The sequence below is a fragment of the Emys orbicularis genome, chromosome 2, assembly GCF_028017835.1.
Source record: "Emys orbicularis isolate rEmyOrb1 chromosome 2, rEmyOrb1.hap1, whole genome shotgun sequence".
In the NCBI taxonomy this organism is placed as follows: Eukaryota; Metazoa; Chordata; order Testudines; family Emydidae; genus Emys; species Emys orbicularis.
The window spans coordinates 23,037,134-23,060,309 of NC_088684.1; the positions used below are offsets into that span (position 1 = coordinate 23,037,134).

General features: G+C 44.7%; 1 protein-coding gene across 3 annotated transcripts in view; it reads right to left on the reverse strand.

Annotated features, from left to right (window-relative positions):
• ZHX2 (zinc fingers and homeoboxes 2) overlaps positions 1-23,176 on the reverse strand; it is a 120,227-nt gene that overhangs the window by 49,081 nt on the left and 47,970 nt on the right. Inside the window, exon 2 of one of the 3 annotated variants that reach the window (XM_065398743.1) lies at positions 17,743-17,816. The exons of the other annotated variants lie outside the window; for them this stretch is intronic. The gene's annotated coding sequence lies outside the window, so the exon portion shown is untranslated. The remainder of the gene's footprint in view (positions 1-17,742; positions 17,817-23,176) is intronic. 3 annotated transcript variants of the gene reach the window in all.

The following is a 23,176-nucleotide window of genomic DNA, read 5'->3' on the forward strand; positions in this document are numbered from 1 at the left end:
GCAAATGCTTATGGTAATGAGTGCTACAGTCAGTTGTGTTCGCAAGATCAGACCCTGAGCCTGACTCAGACAATACAGTATAAACATAATGCACTGGATAAGAGTCAAAATGATTTACTTTAAAATCATCACTTACAGAGAGAATGATGTTTGAAAGCTTCATAGAAGATGCCTGTTTCACTGAGGGCTTTGAAAGGAGAGAGCATGGCTGTTACAGCATCAGCTCAGTGCTCAAGACATTGCACGTGTAAATCCCAGTACAAGAGATATGAAAATATACCCCACTGCACATCGCGTTTCCCTTAAACATCATGCCATAAAGCACAGCCCAAAGTCCATTACGTTGATGTCAGGACCATAACTGTATTTTTAGGCCTCAGGCGTTTATTTCAGCTGGAAGGAGAGAAGAGGTTACCACAATTGGGCACTGTGCAAACACCCCCCCCCCCCCCCCCCCCGCATATTAACACACAGTCAGGTATAATAGAAGTGTTTCCTTTAAGTCTTTTAGAAGCAAGGGGTACAGTATCTTAAACTGCCTCATGCCGCATTAAAATGTGTTTTAAAAGATAAAGTAATAAAATGGTTTCTATATATTGTAAAAAAATATTCAGCTGCTTGATCTAAACAATTCTGTATCAGCTGGAGAGAAAAGCTGTGTTACAAAAGGGAGGTGCTGAAGATGGTCCCTTTGGGATTCCATTTTAACGATCTAATTTACCAGCTAAATCTATTTGAGTTTTTATTCTTTTTATTTGGGAGTTTTATGAACACTGAATCTAGGCTGTGACAATATCCTGAACAGGCAACATGAAAGGGCAGTTCAAAGGACCAGGAGTGCAGCAGCATATTCTGCTATGGCAGCAATATGTAATGAAGCAGAATGTAATCTACAAACTAGGCCATGGCCTGAACTGGTGACTTGAAGAGTGGCTGATAAATACTGACAGAGACTGTGCACAGAGAGAGGGAGTCTGCCTCCAGTCGAGTTTGCAGGAAACTCCCCGCCACTCCTGTCAGATAAGCAGTGCAGTGAACCTTGCTTGTGGAACTCAAGTGCCTCTAGGCCCCACGAGCTAACTCTGGCCAAGAAAACCCTGCTGGAATAGAAGGAAGAGGGATGTGTTTGTAAGGTACAGAGCTGACGCCTTAAGGGCCCGTGCTGTGAGGAGAATCAAGCCATTGGAATTTTTAAGCTGGTTCGCTACCCCAGTTGAGCGCTACCTATTGCTGCATTGCCTTCAAACACAACAGGTAATACTGTGCTCTCCACTCATGAATGAATGTAGAAATCCTCTCCCCTTATAGGCAAGATTTCAATGTTTATTTATGCTGCAGCTATCTTAAATTCCTGATATGCCCATTCTCATCACAGATTTGCTATTCGCTCTGCCATTAAAAGTTCGTTGGAGATCTCCTCTCCTTTAAAACTAGCTGTAGTTAGCACAGGAAAGGAATCCAAATAGGTGGCTATACCGTAGCTACTAAAACAACAGCTGTTCAGCAATGCTCCCATTTGACTCCATTTTCTCTCCTCCCCTATGTCTACCACTCCTTCAGCTGCATGGCTATGCCATTAGCACAGTAGGGGTAGGAGGCCTTCTTGGGGGCTCAGCACATTCTCTGTGTTGCCAGCCCAAGGCCTGAGGATGTGTCAGAATCTGTTCTCCATTCTGGTGGGACATGTTCACTAAAGTAATCTCTCAAACTGTGCTGCCATCTCTCCACTAGGAGTGACTCTAAAACACACACACACACAACCCCTCCTCTCATTCCTGACAGCTCCCCCCCCCCGGACCCCTGCCCCATCCAACCACCCCTTCTCCCTGTCCCGACTGCCCCCTGCTGCCCCATCCAACCCCCGCTCCTTCCTGACTGCTGCCCCAGGACCCCTGCCCCCATTCAACCCCCTATTCTCCCCCCCCAACCCCTATCCACACCCCCACCCCCTGACCACCACCCTGAACTCCCCTGCCCTCTATCCGACCCCCCCCCCCCCGCTCCGTGCCCCCTTACCATGCTGCCTGGAGCGCCAGTCGCTGGCGGCGCTACAGCCGCGCCGCCCGGCTGGAGCTGGGCCACGCCGCCACCGCCACCACGCAGCACAGAGACCGGGTCAGGCCGGGCTCTGCAGCCCCGGCCACCCAGAGCATTGCGCCAGCGGTGGAGCGAGCGAGCTGAGGCTGCGGGGGTAGGGGGCACAGCAGGGGAGGGGCCAGGGTAGCCTCCCAGGCCAGGAGCTTGGGGGCCGGGCAGGACAGTCCCGCGGGCCAGATGAGGCCACGGGCCATAGTTTGCCCACCCCTGTTCTAGCCAGTCCTTCAACTACCCACTGGCCAGGCTGTCAGTGGTGCTGGACACCCGATCGGTATAGCGCACTGCAGCCCAGAACCCCTGAGCTCAAGCGACCTGCCAGTCTCAGCCTCCCAAATAGGTGTGCGCCACTGCATCCAGTCGGGTGTTAAAGTAAGCATTTAAAAGAAAAAAATCCATTGAGCTTTTTAAGATCCAAAATTACAGCTCCTGGGAAAACTCACCACAGTGCTAAATATCACAGAGTTTGACAGCTTTCTACCTCTCTCACCAGTAACGGCCTAGTGCTGATCTCACTGTGTCAATCAGGTCTAGCTCCAATGAACCCTATGGAGGTACATCAGTGCAACTCCAGTGCAAGCAATCCTTGGTTAGTCACAAAGGCACAATTACCCAACCAGAAAGGTCTTGAAACAGATACTTCCAGATTCTCACCATATACATGAAGTTTACACTTCAGCACAGACAAGAGGAGTAAATAGCTTTGAATCCTTTCTAAATCAAGTAAATGCCAGTATGCTAGAGCAGTGGACCAAAACACTGCAGAATCATCACAGTAAGCAGCCATGTGTGGGGGAGGGATAGCTCACTGGTTTGAGCATTGGCCTGCTAAACCCAGAGTTGTGAGTTCAATCCTTGAGGGGGCCACTTAGGGATCTGGGGCAAAATCAGTACTTGGTCCTGCTAGTGAAGGCAGGGGGCTGGACTCAATGACCTTTCAAGGTCCCTTCCAGTTCTAGGAGATAGGATATCTCCATTAATTTATTTATTTATGTGTTTCAGACCATTGCTACAGAATGCTACAGAGATTCTTTACTTTTACAATATGGGCTGAGGCCTTTATGAAGGGAATGCACAGTTATGACTTTTTTTTTGCATGCATACATCCACCTGAGCATTCACTCTATTTGTCTACGTGCATGTTTTTTTCATGCCTAGCAAGCACTAAGGGCCTGATCCTGTCTCATGGAAGTCAATTAGAATTTTTCCATTGAATTCAACAGGTGCAAGATCAAATACCATATGCATATTACTGCCAGACATAGGAAACAGGCTGTCCCCCTTTCACAGGTTCATAGATTCTAAGGCCAGAAGGCACCATTGTGATCATCTAGTTCAGGGGTGAGCAAACTATGGCACGTCCGGCCCGCCAGCCTATTTAATCCAGCCCTCGAGCTCCTGCCGGGGAGTGGGGTCTGGGGCTTGCCCCACTCCTGTGCTCCAGCTGGGAAGTGGGGTCGGGGGCTGCTCCGTGCCCATGTGCCGCAGCTCCGTGTGGCTCCCAGAAGCAGCGGCATGTCCCTCCTCCGGCTCTGCACACTGCCCCTGCCCCAAGTGCCGCCCCTGCAGCTCCCATTGGCTGAGATCTGCGGCCAATGGGAGCTGCAGGGGTGGCGCCTGCGGACAAGGCAGCACGCGGAGCCACCTGGCCGTGCCTCCGCGTAGACACCAGAGGGGGGACATGCCCTCAAACATATATTGTTTGCTTGCACCGTTTACCAAGCGATCCAGATGGCTCTAAATCAGTGCATCATTATTTACCTCGTCCTCGCCATTATTTACCACTCCCCCAATTTCTGTGTCATTTGCAAACTTTATCAGTGATGATTTTATGTTTTCTTCCAGGTCCTTGGTGAGGATGTTAAATAGCGTAAGGCTATTAATGAGGGACCCCATGGAAACACCTGCTTGATGATGATTCCCCTTTTACAACTACATTTTGAGACCTATTAGTTAGCTAGTTTTAAATCCATGCCATTAATTACATTACCCTCCTTTAATTCTTTATTAATAGAGTCCTGTCTTAGATGCTCCATTATCTTGCCCGGGATCGATGGCAGGCTTGAAAAGCCTATAATTACCCAGGTTATCCAATTTACCCTTTTTAAAAAAATGGCACATTAGCTTTCTTCCAATCTTCTGGAACTTCCCCAGTGCTCCAAGACTTATTGAAAATCAACACTAACCGTCCAGTGAGCTCCAGCTCTTTTAAAACTCTTGGATGCTGATTTAAAATACTCTAACTTTAGTAGGTTCTGTTTAAAATCCTCCAGAGATACTAGTGGAATGGAAAGAGTGTTATCATCACCATATGAGGCACTCCACTGGTACTGGAGGGGAAAGCTTATTCATGGTGACTCAGTCTCATGTTTCGGCCTCTTTGGCACACCAGAGAAACTGCCAGAGAAAAAGGTTGCACTAACAGTAGAAACCCATTAGATGGTTTAGCACAAAACCAAAAATCCACTTCCTCCTTCAGCAAAAAATATATATATATATATGCTTATTCTCACCCACAATTACATTTTGAAAAATGCCAGCAAAAATGCAGCACAATTCCGTGTAATACTGGATCTTATGACTTTTACTGTAGTGGTTCTCAACATTGCATTCTCTCTTCCCTCCTACACACATAAACCTCTTAAACCTGCAATGTGGTACTGTGAAAAGGTACTAGGTTAAATTCACACATGGCAGTGCTGATTGGGATTCAGACTGTGCTGAATAGAGTTGCAGACTGGTTTTAGACTTTTCAGTGGGAGGATTGTACTTTGGGCAGTGTAGAAATGAAAACATGCCAGATTTGTTTAGATCTGACTGAGTGATGACTAATGTTGACAGTAAAAACTGAGAAAACTCAGACTATTATTGTACTCTAGTGTGTGCACAGTGTATTTATAAAATACTAGCCTGATTTGCTTAAAAGCAAAATCAGTGCTAAACACAAATTAACCAATGCACAATTTCATAGCTGCATCACATGGGACTAATTATGATGCAAATCACGTGAGCCGCACAACAGGGGAGTGTGACAGAACTCGGTTTCCCTAATGCACGGCTGGAGTCATAGTCATAAGCAGTCCATTCTCTAGAAAACCAACCCTGACTGATTTCCACACTCGTGTTAGCTGATGCCCCGAAGGAACAGTCACTGGGAGGATAGTGCTAGCAAAGGTTACCTGTGGAACACTTCATTGTCATGCTGCTGGTGTTATTGAAGCAGCTCTCTGGGGTGGGTCTCTTTTCCCAGTGCTGCTGAAGCTTATGCATTAAGTATTCTCACTGAATGAGCTATTCTTGAATAGCCAAGAGAAACTGATCTAGAAACACAGGCATTGCCAATCAAAAACGACCAATAATGTTCCACCTAGCGCTCTATCCTGTCTCCAACGGTGGATTGTGTCAGAAGCTTGAGAGGAAAGTGTAAGCAATCACCACAAATACCTACAACAATGCTTCAAGCTGCATTCTGCGCCCTGCTGTTGGGTGCTCATGGTATCATCATCTGCTACAGGGAAACGGAATCCTGAACTCTGATCTTGGGTACTTAGGCTATGCCTATACTTCAACAGCTACCACAGCACAGCTGTACCACTGTAGTACTTCAGCACAGACACTCACTACAGCGCCGGGAGCGGTTCTCCTGAGGCTGTTGTTAATCCATCTCCCCGAGAGGCAGTAGTTAAGTCAACAGAAGAATTCTTCCATCTACGCAGGGGGTTAGGTCACCTTAACCACATTGCTCGGGGTGTGGATTTTTCACTTCCCTGAGTGACGTAGTTGGGTTGACTACTTTTTAGTGTAGACCAGGCCTCAGTTTCTCTTGACAGTACTACACCCTTTGTTCTAGAGCAGACTTCCCCAGTAACTTAGGCTAGATGTACACTAAAAAGTTAGGCTGATCCAGCTACGTCACTCAGGTGTGTGAAAAATTCTGACCACACCCTGAGCGACGTAGTTAGGCCTTCCTAACCCGATGTACACATTGCTAGCTCGATGGAAGAATTCGTCCATTGACCTAGCTACTGTCTCTTGGGGAGGTGGATTAACCATAGCAACAGGAGAACCCCTCCTGTCACTGTAGTGAGTATCTACACTGAAGCACAGCAGCTGTGCCATTGTAGCAGTTTAAGTGTAGACACAGCCTAAGTCCATATGCTTATTACCCTTAATGTGAAATAGTATTGCTGGAATATGCTAGGGTTTAGATCATGACTTTATATTACAAGCAGGCAAAATTCTAACCCTGCTGTAAACAGATTCGACATATTGTATTTAAGTTGGAATTGACACCCTTCCTGGGAGGTTACATTTGAATTACAAAGGCCTAGTCTACAGTGGAAAGTCTGGTTGGGGAACTGGCACAAATTATACTGGTATAAGCACTTTTATACTGGTATAATTGCATCTACACTAGGTCTTTTAAATGCATATCTATGCCAGCAAAAACAAAAAACAAACAAAATAAAAAAAACAAAAAACCCACACCCTTGACTGACATTCCTAGGCTGGCAAAACTTTCTAGCATAGATCTGTCCTAACAAACAACAAACCTCATGAACCTTAGGGCTTGTCTCCACCTACCGGGGGATCGACACACGGTAATCAATCCACCGGGGGTCGATTTAGCGGGTCTAGTGAAGACCCACTAAATCGACCGCCGATCGCTCTCCTGTCGACTCCAGTACTTCACCGAAACGAGAAGCATAAGGTAAGTCGACGGGAGAGTTTCTCCCGTCAACCCAGCACGTTGTAGACACCGCAATAAATTGACCTAAGGTACATTGACTCCAGTTACGTTATTCACATAGTTGGAGTTGTGTAACTTGGGTTGATTTAGCCCCATAGTGTAGACCTGCTGTTAGTCTAAGCTTTCTTCCCAAGGTTGGCTGATCCTTGGGTTTTCCTGTGGACACCTCTCTATCCCAGCCCCCTAGCCTTTCTGCTCAGAGGTCCTCTGACCTCCCTTCTATCCAGGGTAATACAGTTAACAAGCCAGACCTGCCAGGAGTCAGCAGTTATCAGCCAGCATCACATCACCCAGGAGGGCTCCAAAACTTGCTAACAGGATGAACAGAAGAGCCCTACCACTCTGTTGCATACCTTCCCCCACAGCAATCGCTCTGACATCATCCCCTGACTGTTTCATCAGCAAGCTAAACACAGTGGAACTGAACTCCTGACCTTTCTTCCCAAAACCTTCCTTCTCCCCTCCCATTCTACAGCACTACTGACAACACGTCACTCAGACCCAGGCCATCTTTGGTTCCTCCCTCGCCTGCACCCCTCACATCCAGGTAGCACACAAATCCTGCTGCTTTCCCCTCCACGTTATTTCCAAAATCTGACTACATTGTTAAAGCTCCAGTTCAGGCCCTGGTCATTTCCTTTCTTGGCTACTGCCGCTTCCTCTCTGGTTACACACGGCATCCCACTCTGATGCACTCAAAAGCACAGGGGCTAGGATAATCATTCTTCCTTGTTAGTCACTGTCACCAAATCACCTTCCAAGTCCCTCCACCGACTCCCCCCTGTTCCACTGCATTAATCCTCACTGTTAATCCATTAATCCAAACGGTTAATCCTCACTTTTAAGGCTCTTGCCCCTCCATAATTGTCAGCTCTTGTTTGTTATCATCTTGGCACTTGCCTCCTCCATTCCACCAGCAATTGAACCCTCTTCCATGTGTCTGTCAGCTTCTCTCACAACAATCTCCAGGGCTTCCTTCCATGCTGGCCCTTAGGCATGGAATGCTCTCCGTGAATTAATTTGCAAAGCCCCTACCTGATGCTCTTTGAAATGCCTCCTAGAGACCCACCTTTGCTACAAGACCACTGAGTTTGCTTCTGTGGTAGCAGCATTTTACTTAATTTATTTTTGTAAAACAAAAAAATCTCCTCTCTTGGAGTTATCAGGAATGGTACAAGAACCAACCTATATAACTGTGTGAACTTCTAAATTAACCTTGTCCTTCCCTGCCCACCTTTCCTTCTTTTGTCTGTCAGACTCAGCTGTCGAGACCCATCTCAATTCAGAGGGTAATATGGCAAAGGGACTGACACTGACTACGTTTTACAGCAGCTACAAACATATATATAAAATATATGATATAAAAGGCTGTAAGATGAATCTAAATGTTCAGCATGTAGATAAGAGGTGTGGTATCAGATGTAACAAAGGTTTTTAGACTTGTGCAATATTAAGCAAACATAGTAAAAGATCACTTAAAATAATCAATGGGGAAAGAAAAATAAAATAAGAGAGAATGTGAGAGTCTATTTTTCTTCCCTCATTGATTATTTTATGTGATCTTATAATTAGTTAGCATAACTGGGAAGGACAGTGGTCTAATGAGTAGAGCAGGAAATGCAGAATTCCTAAGTTCTTGCCTTGGTTCTGTCACTGACTTTCTAGAAGGTCTTCAGCAGGTCTGAATGTCTTTGCTTTGCTCATATGGAAACTCACTGGGTTTAATAATGTTTGCCTCTCACTGGGCTATTTCATTTCTATAACACTTATCTATGAATGTGACAGATGTTAATCAAGTTGCTTTGGACGTTGCTCACATACTAAGATGACAAGGGGGGGTATAAAAACCTATATAGAACGAGGAGACTGGTCCAGGGTTTCATAGATTCATAGACTTTAAGGTCAGAAGGGACCATTATGATCATCTAGTCTGACCTCCTGCACAATCCAGGCCACAGAATCTCACCCACCCACTCCTGTATCAAACCTGTGTCTGAGCCATTGAAGTCCTCAAATCATGGTTTAAAGACTTCAAGGTGCAGAGACTCTTCCAGCCAGGGCTGGCTCCAGGCACCAGGCAACCAAGCACATGCTTGGGGCGGCGCCTGGTAAGGGGCGGCCAATCTTGGGGTGGCGGGGGGCAGCGCGGCGCGGCGTGGCATTCCGCGGGGGGGGGGGCGCGCTCTGGCGGCGCAGCGCTCGGCGGGGGGGCGGCGCAGGGTGTGGCGCTCGGGGGGGGTTCCGGCGGTGCTCGGCGGGAGGGGGGCGGGCTCCGGCGGCGCGGCGCTGGGGGGGGTTCCGGCGGCGCGAGGCGCAGCGCTCGGGGGGGGGGGGGTTCCGGCGGCGCGGCGCTCGGCGGGGGGGGCGGCGCGGGGCGCGGCGCTCGGGGGGGTGTGTTCCGGCGGCGCAGCGCTCGGCGGGGGGGGGGGGGGGGGAGGCGGCGCTTTTTTTTGCTGCTTAGGGCAGCAAAAAAGTTAGAGCCGGCCCTGCTTCCAGCAAGTGACCCGTGCCCCACGCTGCAGAGGAAGGCGAACCCCCCCCAGGGCTTCTGCCAATCTCCCCTGGAGGAAAATTCCTTCCCGACCCCAAATATGGTGATCAGCTAAACCCTGAGCATGTGGGCAAGACTCACCAGCCAGCACCCAGGAAAGAATTCTCTGTAGTAACTCAGATCCCACCCCATCTAACATCCCATCACAAGCCATTGGGCATATTTACCGCTAATAGTCAAAGACGAATTAATTGCCAAAATTAGGCTATCCCATCATATCATCCCCTCCATAAACTTATCAAGCTTAGTCTTGAAGCCAGATATATCTTTTGCCCCCACTGCTCCCCTTGGAAGGCTGTTCCAGAACTTCACTCCTCTGATGGTTAGAAACCTTCATCTAATTTCAAGTCTAAACTTTCTAATAGCCAGTTAGGGCACTAGCCTGAGACTTGGCTCAATTCCCAGCTCCGTTACAGCCAGTTTCTCTCTCTGTGCCTCAGTTCCCCAACGATAAATGCAGATAACAGCACTTCCCTACCTCGTGGGGTTATGGCGAGGATAAATGTATAAAACTGAGGTGCTCAGATACAACAGTGCTGGGGACCAGAGAACTACTTAAGATATCTAGAATAGAATGGAATCTTCTGAAGATGTCAAAGCACTTTACAAAGAAAATTAATTAACATCCAAATAATGTTATATGCTTGATATAAAATTATGTAATATAAATATGTTATCTATGAAACTCACATTATATAGAATTACTCATGTTATGTTTGCTTATTATATTATTTGTCACACACACACACACACACACACACACACACACACACACACACACACACACACACACACACACACACACACACAGAGTTCTCCAGAGCAGCTTTCTTATATAAAAAGCCCAGCAACTTTTGATACTATGTAGATCAGGGATCGGCAACCTTTGGCACGTGGCCCATCAGGGAAATCCGCTGGCGGGCCAGGACCGTTTGTTTACCTGCAGTGTCCACAGGATTGGCCGATCGCAGCTCCGACTGGCCGCGGTTTGCCGTTCCAGGCCAATGGGGGCTGTGGGAAGCGGCGGCCAGCACATCCCTCAGCCTGCGCTGCTTCCCGCAGCCCCCATTGGCCTGGAACGGTGAACCGCAGCCAGTGGGAGCTGTGATCAGCGGAACTTGCAGACGCTGCAGGTAAACAAACCGTCCTGGCCTGCCAGCGGATTTCCCTGATAGGCTGCGTGCCAAACGTTGCCGATCCCTGATGTAGATGATAAAAAATATAAAATAATGTAATTCATAAAAAGGACTTTTAATTATTTTTTGGACTTGGTTCTCTGTTATTGTCTCCCCTGTAGAATATTTGGTTTATTAGGGAGCACAGGTGCTCACCTTAAAAAAAGATTCACTCCAGAGTCTGTTCTGGATACAGCAACTGCCTCCTGTAAAAGCAGATGGGGGGGGGAAAAGCATACAACCTGACACATAAGGAACATGAAGCAAACAAAATCAGAATGATCTCATCAGGCAGGTACAGGTAAAAAGAGGAATTCCAGCTACAAAGAAATGTTTAATAAATGCTATCATATTGATATGTCCTTATGTAGTGAGTTGACATTATACACCAAAGAAGAGACAACCTTCAATTGCAGAGTGTAACTGCGGATTTGCATTACATTTGCTTTGTGTCTTGGGAACAGGCTTACATTTCCTTACAACTAATGAATTACAATGATTTTTAGGGAGCTGACAGTTCCGGGGGAAAAAATGTGGCTCTGAAATATTCTTCATTGCTTACCCTTTGTAGTAGTAGTAATTGTAGTAGTTCTTACTCTAGCTTGCCAGAAGCATAGTTTTCATTAAATATTAAAAAGCTATTTGTTAAAATAATGTTACCATAGCAACAAGAGAAAGCTAAAATACCGTGCTGCTGACTCACAGCATATTAATCAACCACTAGCTATTATTTAATGAGAGCCCCCTGCAAGGTCTTACAGTAACGACAGAGTTGATAAGAATACAGCAGTCGCTGAATCAATAGTCCCTGAGCACAGCGATCATCTGTGGTCGCTTTGGTTCTGGACTCTGACCTCTTTGTTATGGCTAATGCCTGTTGCACTCAGTGTCTGTCCCCAACATGGGAAGAAAATGCTTTTGGAGTGTGCATCGTAGACCCTATTAAATAGGTACTACATAATGGAATGGGATGGTATAGAGGTTTTACTGGCATAAGTTTGGAATGGCTGCTTTACTCACAAGTGATGAAGGCATGAATAAACTATGCAGATTATTCTAAACGAGTGCTCATGAAACCTTTAGCTCACACCACATAACCATGTATATTGTACCATTTATGTGCCATATGTCACAGAAAATCTATTTTAGTAAAGTCTAAAAAAAATATTAGGATTATTTCTTGTAGCAGGTGCCTGAAGTTACCATAATCCAGGGGTTCCCAAACTTTGTGTCGGCATGACCCCATTTTAATGAATTATTGCCTCCCAGAACCCAGGCAGCATGGAAGACACCATTCTGTAGAGCAAAATGGCGTCTTCTGCACAGTGTGACCTCACCCGCACTGCATATGCGAGGTCACATGCATGGAGGACTCCATTTTGCCCTACATAATAGCATCTTCCACACAGCATGATCTCGTACATATGGTGCAGGTGAGGTCATGCTGTGCAGGGGATGCCTCTTCATAGCGCAAAATGGTGTCCTCTATGCATGGTGACCTCGCATGCACCATACATGAGAGGTCGTGCTGTGTGGAGCAAAATGGCATCCTCCACACATTAGGGATTGCCGTGACCCCATCTGCTGATGGCGCGACCCTAGTTGGGGTCATGGCCCACAGTCTGAGAACCACTGCCGTAAATCCAACTGTGCAGGTCTCAGAGGGAGAAAAAAATTAAATCTGGTAAGTGCAAAACCCTTTCAAAACTAGCCTGGAAGAGCTTTTTTTTTTTTTTTTTTTTTAAATACATAAAAATGTCACCACTTTTAAGTGTGATATCTCAGCCCCGGCCAGGCATTGGGCTCCATTGGAAAGGTAGGAATTTGAGCCTTACCTTTCCAATTGCATAAAGCTCATATTTTTAGCTTTGCAGGATCCCAAGGTACCAAATTTTACAGCTATGGTATTTTATACAGAGGAAAATCAGTCCCTGGCTCAGGACAGAATCTCACTTATCCTGAGCATTGTGCAGATAAATTTTGGGGCATAAATTCCTTATTTGTGGGTAAAAGGATAAAACTTTTCTCACTCAGGTTGTTTTATTGAAAAAAATGGTGGAGTTTGAAGCTGCTCCAGGGCTTGGGATGTTAGAATAAGTCTTGGGGAGATGGGTTAGGAAGCAAGCAATACAGACATAGGCCTGTAATAAATTTATTTATCACAGCCCTGTGCAATTTATCACATGGATATCGTCATGTGTGCAATGACCTTTGAAAGACTGCCCACTGGGCAATCACCTTTGAATCACCTTCCATGGAAATCCTGGCCCCATTAAAGTCAATGGAAGTGTTACCACTGACTTCACTGGTCAGGATTTGATCTATGTGTCATACCAGTAGAACTTGCTGAAGGGAATCTTACTGAATCAGAAATTCCAGTCCCATGATAATGTTCAATTTTGGGGGAGGATGAAAACTTAGGCTTTATTTAAAAACCCATACCAAGCTGTGGGGTTTCATGCCTTCTTTAAAAAATGGAAAATAAATACATAAATTAGTAATTAACCAGAAGAATGTGATTAATATAACAGCTTTCGGATGCCAGCTTTGGTTCCTTGCTTCTTTGTTTGAGTGTTGTAGGCTGTGACTATGACAACCACAAGCAGTTCTTGGATTGATGCAATTTGTGGCATCCTGCTCAATGAAAACTGCCCCTTCCCCCCCAACAGTTAAAAACTTTTAAAAAAAATGATTTTTTTTGGTTCCTTTTCTTTTAAGCACTGTAAGGAATTGTCAGGCCCTGATCTACTGGGTAGGATCCTGAGATACTAATGAGATGGGTGCCGTATCAAAACCTAGAAAGAACAGAATAGTGGATTTCAGCCTTACAACGGTCAAGGGAGAAGAGCTAGGCCAATGGTGAATGCTTTGGAAACTCTGACCCTGACATGTATGAGATCGAATGTAATTTCATAGCAATAAGGAATAAGTCTCCTCTTCATCCTGCCATGGCGAGAACTGTGTGATCCAATAGGTGCCTTCCATCTCTGGTCACAATGATCTCTGGTCTCAAGTTCTGAGGTCAAAAAAGCTTTATTTAAGCTCGGACCCTATGGAGACAGGATTCCCCTCACTCCCCCCTATGTACTATTGGTGTGTTCCATTTTTTAAAGAAATTCAATACACAGTCTCCCCCCAGTACTACTCCGGTAAAGGGGGGCAGGAGGGATAGCTCAGTGGTTTGAGCATTGGCCTGCTAAACCCATGGTTGTGAGTTCAATCCTTGAGGGGGCCACTTAGGGATCCAGGGCAAAATCAGTACTTGGTCCTGCTAGTGAAGGCAGGGGACTGGACTCAATGACCTTTCAGGGTCCCTTCCAGTTCTATGAGATAGGTATATCTCCATATATTATTTTTTTATTATATTATATTATGGTTTGATATAGCCCAGGGAATATCTGCCTATTAATTGATGATGTTTAGAGAGGTGGGCTTCCTGGTGAAAGTGCAAATGAACATCTTAGCCTTCAAGAAACTCCACAGCTGGAGCTGAATCTTTCAGTTCACATAAAAGAGGAGAGGAAAGCCCAGCAAACCGCTGTCACACAGCCACATTTTGCACAGTCATTATTGTGCTCACTCAGTGAAGTTTCTCCTTTGCTTTGTTTGTCTTTAACCTGGTTACAAACGGTTAGCAAACTCAGGACTGAATACAAAACCACCCCAACCTTTCCAGTTAGTGAACAGTCAGCCGCAACAAACATCTCCTTTATATGACCCACAGATAATCAGGAATTTTGTGTCATACACAAAATCACTACATCCTGAATCCGATACTAGAAGGGCCAACATGCATTTAAAACAAACCACACACTATGAAGTCAACCGAATATCACAAAAGAAGTTGGCTAAAGTCAATACATGCATTTCAATGGACTCCTGATTTACACTGCTGTATCTGCGATTAGGCCTCTCGGGCACAACATCAGCGGTTGGGTAACTAGGAAAGAGGATTTTCCCATTGTTATAATCAGGGTGAATATCTGATTTATCTGAACATGCAGAAAACATCTGGGAACAAATTCAGAGGTGAGTCTTAAGCGAGATTGTTAGATTCATACCCACTTAGCAATTGTAATTCACATTCCCTTACACAGGATTTACTCTGAGTTTTGCCCCAGGTCCACACTTCAATACACAGGACCCAAGTTTGGTCATTGAGTCCTGTACCAGGCAAGATGCTGGAACACTGTGGTGGCTTTGTGCTCAGTTCCTGGATGGACCCTCAGATCTTTCTTAAGCAGCTTGTCTGGGTGACCTCTGGGGCAATATTGACAGCTCTTGAGGGAGGAAAGGAAGGGAAAAAAGACAGGCAATATCTAGCTCTCCTTGGCTTAGGGAAAGCTTGTCATGAGGAGAGGCATGGGAACGGAAAGAGAGAAAAAATGGTGAAGGGATATTAAAGGATTTTCCTTCCCCTGGACCCCTCAAAATCTCACCAGGTTGAACATGACAATTACACTTAAAATGTATCTCTGAATAACTAACCATCTGGCCTTTAGGCACTGGTAACTACCGGAAACTACTGAAAGGAAATGAAGATAGCAAAGGTGCAGAAACCAAACTCTTCCAGTTCCAGTCTCTCCCCCACCTCTCGAGCAGTATCATTTCCCTCAGTCAGTCAGTCAGCGGAACTCTGCCACAGACATTTTGCATTCCCCAGTGCATCACTCTCTTCATTCATACTTCTGTCCAACAGGATTTAATGCGCCAGTATATTAGGAGACAGGTAGCTGGGAATTTTACAGTCTGCTCTTACTATGCTGCAGTGACCACATCACACCACAAATAATTTTATAGCCTCATGAGAATAATGCACACCAATTACCTGGGTGGCTTCCAGGTGGTCTGTTATCTCAGTTTTATTCTTCACTCTCTCAACACTGCTGTGATATACTAGTGGCACATACAGGCTGCACTCCTCATTCAAAATCATCCCTTCACTTTGGTCTGACTTAGAAGATGGCCATTGTTCAACTTGAGCTACCAGACGAGTTTTGAAGAGTGAGCAGGCAAGTACGAGTGAGTCTCCCCATCTTCCAGCTGCACCCAGTGCCAGTTTATTCCACTTACTGAAGCTACACTAGAATTCATAAGAGGGGCCCCAGAAATGCTGAAGAGCAGGATTCTTGCCAGTTTCAATACTGACAGCTTAGTAGAAGTGTGTCTAAAGGAACAGCTGGGGAGGGAAGAACTGCCATGGAGTGCACCTTTGGAAAAGTGGTTTGTTATTGTACAGGAAAGGTGCAATTCCAGGATGTGAGCTTTATAAATCTCCTTAAAGAGAAAAACAAACAAACAACAACAACAACAAAAACACCTCACAACCAATGTTCAAATGTACGAATGACTTTTCAGAACAAATTAACGTTACTTGTCAAGCTAGGTGAACAAACAACTTTAAAGTGGCCCGCTAACCCATGGTTATGTTCCGAAAGAGACACTAGGTAAAGATGGCATCTTCCTAATACATTTATCCCCTGTGACTGTCCCCGTCATATCTGCTGAATTTACTGACACAAACAAGCTCTACTCTTGCTGGCACTGCACAGTCAACACGGCTGCGGGCAAAGGAGCTGGATTCTGGTCCGGCTCATGCATCAGAAGCAGAATGGCCTCTGTTTTGACTGCAGAGTCTTAGCTACTGACTGAAAGAACACAGGCAGATTCTCAGAGCTCAGGGGGCATTGGAAATACTGGTAGTTTAGAGAAAAACATTTTTTATTCAACTGGAGAATATGTGCTATGGAAGTTATCAAGGAGAATAAAAAATCCCCTGATAACACAGAGTCACTTTTCTAACAATAACTGCACTTTAAAAAATAGCTTCTCTTCCAAAATATTTGCCTCTTTATGCTTACTTTAACATTTCACAAATGACTGAAACACAGGATTTTCTATTGCAGAATTGCTACTCTATACCTACATTTTTCAATTCCTAAATGATTACTAGCTATTTTAGTGACCATTTCTTTTCTCAGCACAGCTGGAATCGGTCTCTCTCTCTTGTTAGCAAAATATAGTCCTTACTACTTTCTTCCCTAAATGGTTTCAGTTTGCGGTCTCATTCTGCTCTCTCTGTGACCCATCCTTGCAAAGGGATTATTTCCATTGAGGCAAAATAAAATGGGATTGTATTTCAACTTGAAGTCCTGCTCATTTGGAAGTAATAACAGGCATCACTGTCGGGTGTGGATAAAAGATAGGTTTACCTGGATCTTGCCCATGTTAGTGCCCAAGACCACAAATTATAACATAAAAATAGAGAGCAAACTAATTGCTTTTACTGCTGCAAACTCGCCCCTTCCCCAACCAAGCACATACATATCCCAGAACAATGCCACACTAAACCCTGGGTCTGGCGCTTAGATCCAGCCAGTATTTTGCTCTCCACCTTCAAAATTGTATTGCCTAAACGGAGAGCACGTGTAGGCACTCCTCTTACACCAAAATAAAGCTGGATCCCAATGCATCCTGGAGAAACAGCATGTGAATGCCTGGATCCGACCCCTGGATCCTTGAGTTTTTGGCCCCAATTTCCCCCTTGGTATTTGCGCTTTTCATTGTCCTAGTCCTCTACACTTGGCTAGATCCAGCAGGATCTAGGTGTCAGACCTGTGGTTTAATGGTGCTGTTGCTCTGGGACACATTGGGGCTGTTTTTTGGGGAGCAGTAGGAACAACTAGACCAGTTGTCTATTTTGATGCTATAATTGGCGTCTTAGGTACAAATGTCATCAGAATCCTAATAGATTCGTTTTTTCCCTTTTCCCTTCAGAATATACAGATTTTCCACTAAAGAAGAATTCTGAACTTAGATCTCCAATGACATGAAAATCAAAATTTCATCTGTCTGTGGCACAGCAAATGAAGCAATAAATGAGTTTTGCATAGTGCCACGGCTCCATTTTGTTGTCCCTTTTCTCAGTTAAACACATCCATGTGGTCTATATCTCCAGCAAGGCTATAATTCAGCCTATACAGTAACACAATGTGGACCTTATTTTGTGATTTACAGGATATGTCAAAAATCACACAACAGTGGATTTTCTCATTGTACAAAATCTCTTAAATAAAGGCACTTTAACTTTCATTTTTAATCTTCCATCTCCTTCCTTCTGCTTGACCAAACCCAGATTTCTCATTTTAAACAAAAGAGAAAATGCTACTCACCAGTAACGTATCCCTTACATCATGGGATTTTTAGTATTTTTAACTGCACTGAAGACAGGCAGAACTTCAGACACCTACAGGGGGTGGGAGGGAATAAAAACCTAACTAATCAGAAGGAAGGGAGAAAAAGCAAACACCCGCCCCAGTTCTCTGACCAGCAAGTAAAACAAAAATCAGAGCAGGGTGAGTGACAATAGTTTTTTCTGGCTAACCATTACAGCGTGCTAGACCAGAAGGCTTGGAGTTCAGTTCCTATGGAGGTAGCATTATTTACCTGGGAGGTGTCTGGAACAAGATTTCCTATTGCTTAAGCTCAGCAGACAGTGGAAACCTATCATACATTCTGGAATCCTAAAACATTGCTGCTAATTGTGTATTCCGAAACTAATCCCCAAAGGTCCACCAGCAATAGACACGTTCCTCCAAAACACAATCTGCTCTGCTAGCCCATGGGGAGATGGCACCTTGACAAAGGGGTCACACATCCAGGGTGTGGTGGAACTCTGGAGAGAGTAGGGGCACCTGCTGACAGAAGCCCTGCTACCATTTTCCCCACCAGAAGGACTCATCTGACGTGCCCCAAATGTTACAGTTTGCTTTACCTATCTCCGTTTCTTACCAGAATGAAGATAGGGTAGGGAGGGCAAGTCCTGTTTTCAGCAGCTGTAGCAATAGCCCTGACGATAAAAGCTCAGCGTGACTCAGAAGGGGGGGGTGTATCTGGGAGACAGACAGACAGCCAACCCTTGAGCCTGTAGAGTAAGCTGGGTTTGGAATGAGGTAGGATGTAATGAATAATCATGGGAGTGGTAAGAGCAAGAAGAACATAGGCAGCAAATGTCATGATTAAGTGAATGGTTTAAGAGAAGGGATTGAAGGAAATTTGTCATTTCAGTCAGTAAAGAGAGAACCACCTGCAATTTTAACTCAATCTGAAGGATTTGGACAGAAACTTCAGACTGTCTTGTCATTCATCTGAATGGGAAGTTGGAAAATCTGTAATTGGATAGGAAGAGAGGAGCCATAAGTCTTTTGCTCCTTTCCAGCAAGTGAGGAAGATGTTTTCTGGCTCTTCCCAAAAGAAGATACAACTTGATTTCTGGAAAGAACATCAAAGCAATTCCAATAACTGTGAGACTGGGGTGTTTGATACAACGGAAACCATTTTCAAGAAGTTTGAGTAGAAAAAGTTACATATTTATACATAATTAAAAGAAAACTGCACCTACTTTGCTCAGCCTCAAAACACAAAGAAGCTCTAATTCCCCTGAACTGTAATTTTAAAAAGTGATACAAGGTATGTGTACACTGAAATTAGACACCCGTTCCAGGCCTGGGCCAGCTGATTTGGGCTTGGGCTTGGGCATGGGCTTGCCCTCTCCCGCCACCCCTTCCTCCCCCCCCCCCCACCCGCCCGCACCTTTCTGGGTCCTAAAGCCTGAGCTGCAGCTGGAGCATCTACACTGTTATTAAACAGCCCTGCAGCTCGAGCCTGTGAGCCTGAGTCAGCTGGCACAGGTCAGCCCTGGGTTTTTAATTGCAATGTAGACATACCCTTAGTTGCGGTCATAGTTACAGGGATAGCTACACCTCTTACTCCTCTTTTGGTCTCTCTGAATGCACCTCCTCAGCTGCCAGGCCTCATGCCTTTACTTTCCTCCAGACAGAATCCCGCAATTCTCTCCCTTAGACTGGGTCCCAGCCAGTCACAGTCCCCTGTGTATCAATCTTGCTCAAGCCCGCTGGGTTCAGTACCTGTAGTTCTTCCCTTTGGGAGCTGCGGCCACTGGATTACAGTGACCCAAAACAGCTTTCTTAAAACAAAGTATTGCTTAATCTTACCAGTAGGAGCAAAGCACAGCATAAGAGAAAAGGATTTTTAAAACAAAGGGTCTGCATGCATGTCTACCTTACCTAGAATCCTAGGCAGGCCTATCTTACCCCAGACTTCTACCCTCAGGGAGCCTGGGTCTCAGTCTGTTCCCCTTGACTCTCCCTCACCATGTTCTTGAGGGTCTGGCTTTTAAATCCAACCAAAGCGCTTTGCTCTCAATTTCCCAGGCCCCTTTTGCCCTGCTGCCCAAAACCAGTCTGGTGAGCTCAGCAGGGTGTCAGAGGTGGAGCTTCAAAGTCAATGGCTCTTGCAGCGTCCTGAGAGTGCTGGTAGATGAGTGGCTATTTGAGGACATTGTACTCTTTCCTGCCTATGTGCAGCCAGCCTCGTCTTGAATTAACCCCTTCTTCTCATACAGTAAACCCCCTTACAAACAAACACACAGAGTAGTCGTAAGTTACAGGCAGCTCCAAATCTATCACAGTAACAGTCGGCATTCCTGAGCCGAGCGCTGGAGACCGCTATTTTCCTGGAAGGTGATGAGAATTGTGACCGCAACAGAGATAGCCCCATCTCCACTCTGTTTTTAAAGGAAGGATTATAAAAATTTACAGTGTTGCTACTGCTTAGGATTTTATGGAGAGTCTTACAATGTTAGATGCTTTTCATAAAGCCCCTGCTCCTACAGTGATTATGTGAGATTCTCAGCTCTAAACATACGTTTCTACTCCTCACTGGTGTGGAGAAAAAACTGAAACCATAACCTGAGGGTCAACCTAAAGGTTAAGAAACCAGAAGGCAAATAAAAAGGTCCCAAATTTTATATATATATATATATATATATATATATATATATATATATATATATATATATATATATATATATATATATATAAAACTCATGTTTTTTAAGCCAATCTCAGGATTTTTGGGGACCTGACCTGATTTTTGAATGGTTGGGGTTGGCACTACTGAAATTACAGCAGGTAATAAATAATCACATATAATGGTGCATTTCATACAGACATCTCAGAATGTTTACAAAAGGTAGGTAATCATCATTCCCATTTTTCAGATGAGGAAACTGAGGCACCGGAAAGGTTCTGAGCCTTGCCCAAATTAACTCACCAAGTTACTGACAGAACTCACATCACATCACATTATTTTGGGGAAGTTCTTTGGCCTGTGTTATACGGGACGTCAACCTAGATGATCACAGTGGTCCCTATTGGCCTGGAATCTATGACTCCCCATTCTGTATCCCAGACTGTATGGTCCATCCTGCCTCCCTTAATGGGTTCTCAAATTGAGTGCAACATTTAGATTGCTATATAAAAAAAGTTTTGACAACAATCTTACACCATTACAAATAGTTTAAGGATCTAAAAAAACCCTATTCGAAACTGTTTTTATAAACACAAACATTCCCATACATTTTTTTGCAGCCCAAATATAACGGCACTGAGAATTTCATTGTTCAAGCTGAAGGAAACAGATCCCCGAGATGTCGAGATCTTTGGTGATCTGGAACATAGATCTACAGCAGATGTTTCTGTGGGATGAAATGGGGGGGGGGGGGGAGAGGGAAAATAACTATACCTTTTAATAGCCAGGTAAAAAGAAATTCCTTTGAGATTCACTGAATCTAAGAAAATTATCAGTTTTGTATAAGAAATTTATATGATGGAAGTGGGAGTCCTTGAACTGTTTGCGTTCTTTAGCTACGCTTGCTCTTAAAGCAAAGATTTCCCCAGAAGATGCCAACATGGTAGTTTAAGCCCTAGTGAAGTTCACAGAAAGCATCAGTGTGCAGCAGATAATGCAAAACATCTGCTGGCAGAGAACAGCCTTCGGACTCTCTGGCTCTTCCTATTTAGGCTTAACACAGTACTTTGGACAGTAGACACAAACCTTCTGGCTCCAGCATTCCCCAGGCTGTCTACAATGCAGAACACTAGTGGGAGTGGGGAAGGCAGTTGGTATGTGTTACGTTCCCCCTATCGACAGAAATATAAAAATAAGTATCACAAAGTGCTGCTTCCCTCCTGAGCTAAAATAAGCCTACATTTCAGTCTTATTATTGAAAAGAGGAATGGCAAGTCATAATAAATGAGTCGTCTCTCTTTTTTAAAAAGACGCTGCGCTCTACTATACTTGTTTGATCATGGAGTATAAATGTCCTGATTCATAGTTAGGAAAGCTCTCTGTCCAGCTAACCAACATATTCCACATTTGAGCAAGAGAGACTTACTCAATTTGGTTATTATCCTTCTATCTACATGTTATGCAGTCAGCTTCTCTCATCAAAGAAAATGTTCTCATCAGAGCATTTGCACTGCCCTGCCCTTTCCCTGTCTGGGTGGAAGAGGTCTGTCTAAAGGAAAGAACAGACATCAGAGGAAGTGCGATAAACTTACTACATCCAGGCTGTGGTGACAAATATTTTGAGGCAAAGCTTTAGCCTGAACTTGTGACCCTTCCCAGGCCTTCCAAGTTTCAACTCAGATTCTCTACCCACCAGTGCTGGTGTATTTTACTGCCTATATAGAGCTTTCTCGCTGCAGGATCACAATATCTCGTGGACTTTAGCTCTGTCAGGAGCATAAGCACTAAAAATGAACCAAGCCCTAACTTGGAATGGTGGGGCTCTTGGGAATGGGAGTTCTGAACCATACCAGTGAATCGTGTGTGTGTGTGTGTGTGTGTGTGCGCGCGGGGGGGGGGGGGGGGGTGGCGGGGAGGTTACTGGTGGAGGGGGCAAGACACAGCTGGCACTAAGCTTGCAACCCAATGTGAATTGTGCTGATAATTGCAAACCTGTCACAAAGGTAGCCAAGATCTCCCTCTGGTCCATGTTCCAACTATCTCCCATAAAATACTCAAACACAAGAAACACTCAGGTAAGCAGAGCATCAAAAAGGGCATTATGGGCACAATTCTTGAAGTGACCCCTTTAAATGAGAATCCAATACTCGTACCTTTTCAGTATTTAACCCACAGCCCTAAAGGTTCTGATATTTTTCACCCTAATACATGGATTTCCCTAAAAATTACCATAATAAAAATTACAGCCCTATTTACTTGAATTATTTATTTGATATTGAATTCAATATTCACAGCTGCATAGGAAATGTATCTACAGAATGGTCTGCATTCTGTAGATTATATGCTGTTATTATGATATAATTAGAAGCTATAAACTTTCTAGAAATCTGTATCAATATGCTGAAAATTCAGTTCATCCTGGTAGATCCTGGTTTTGCAGGACAGACATCAGTTTTAACATATAAGAATTTGGGTTTCTAAGCTTCTTTTCTTTAAGCACTAGGCAAGCTTTGCTGCAAGAGAATCATTCCTTCATCAGCTATTATTTAGAAAATCTCATACAAGTACCCTTTTAAGTCAGTAACCTTGTGTAATTTACTAAAATATACATTGCTACAATAACAAAAAGCACATATAAGAGAAGTATGGCTTTATGGTTTGAGCGCAAGACTGGAATCAGAAGATCTGGGTGCTATCTCTGGCTCTGCTACAGACTTTCTGTGTTAGCCTGGGCAAGTCCTGTACCTATCTCTATGATGTGGATAAATAATGCTT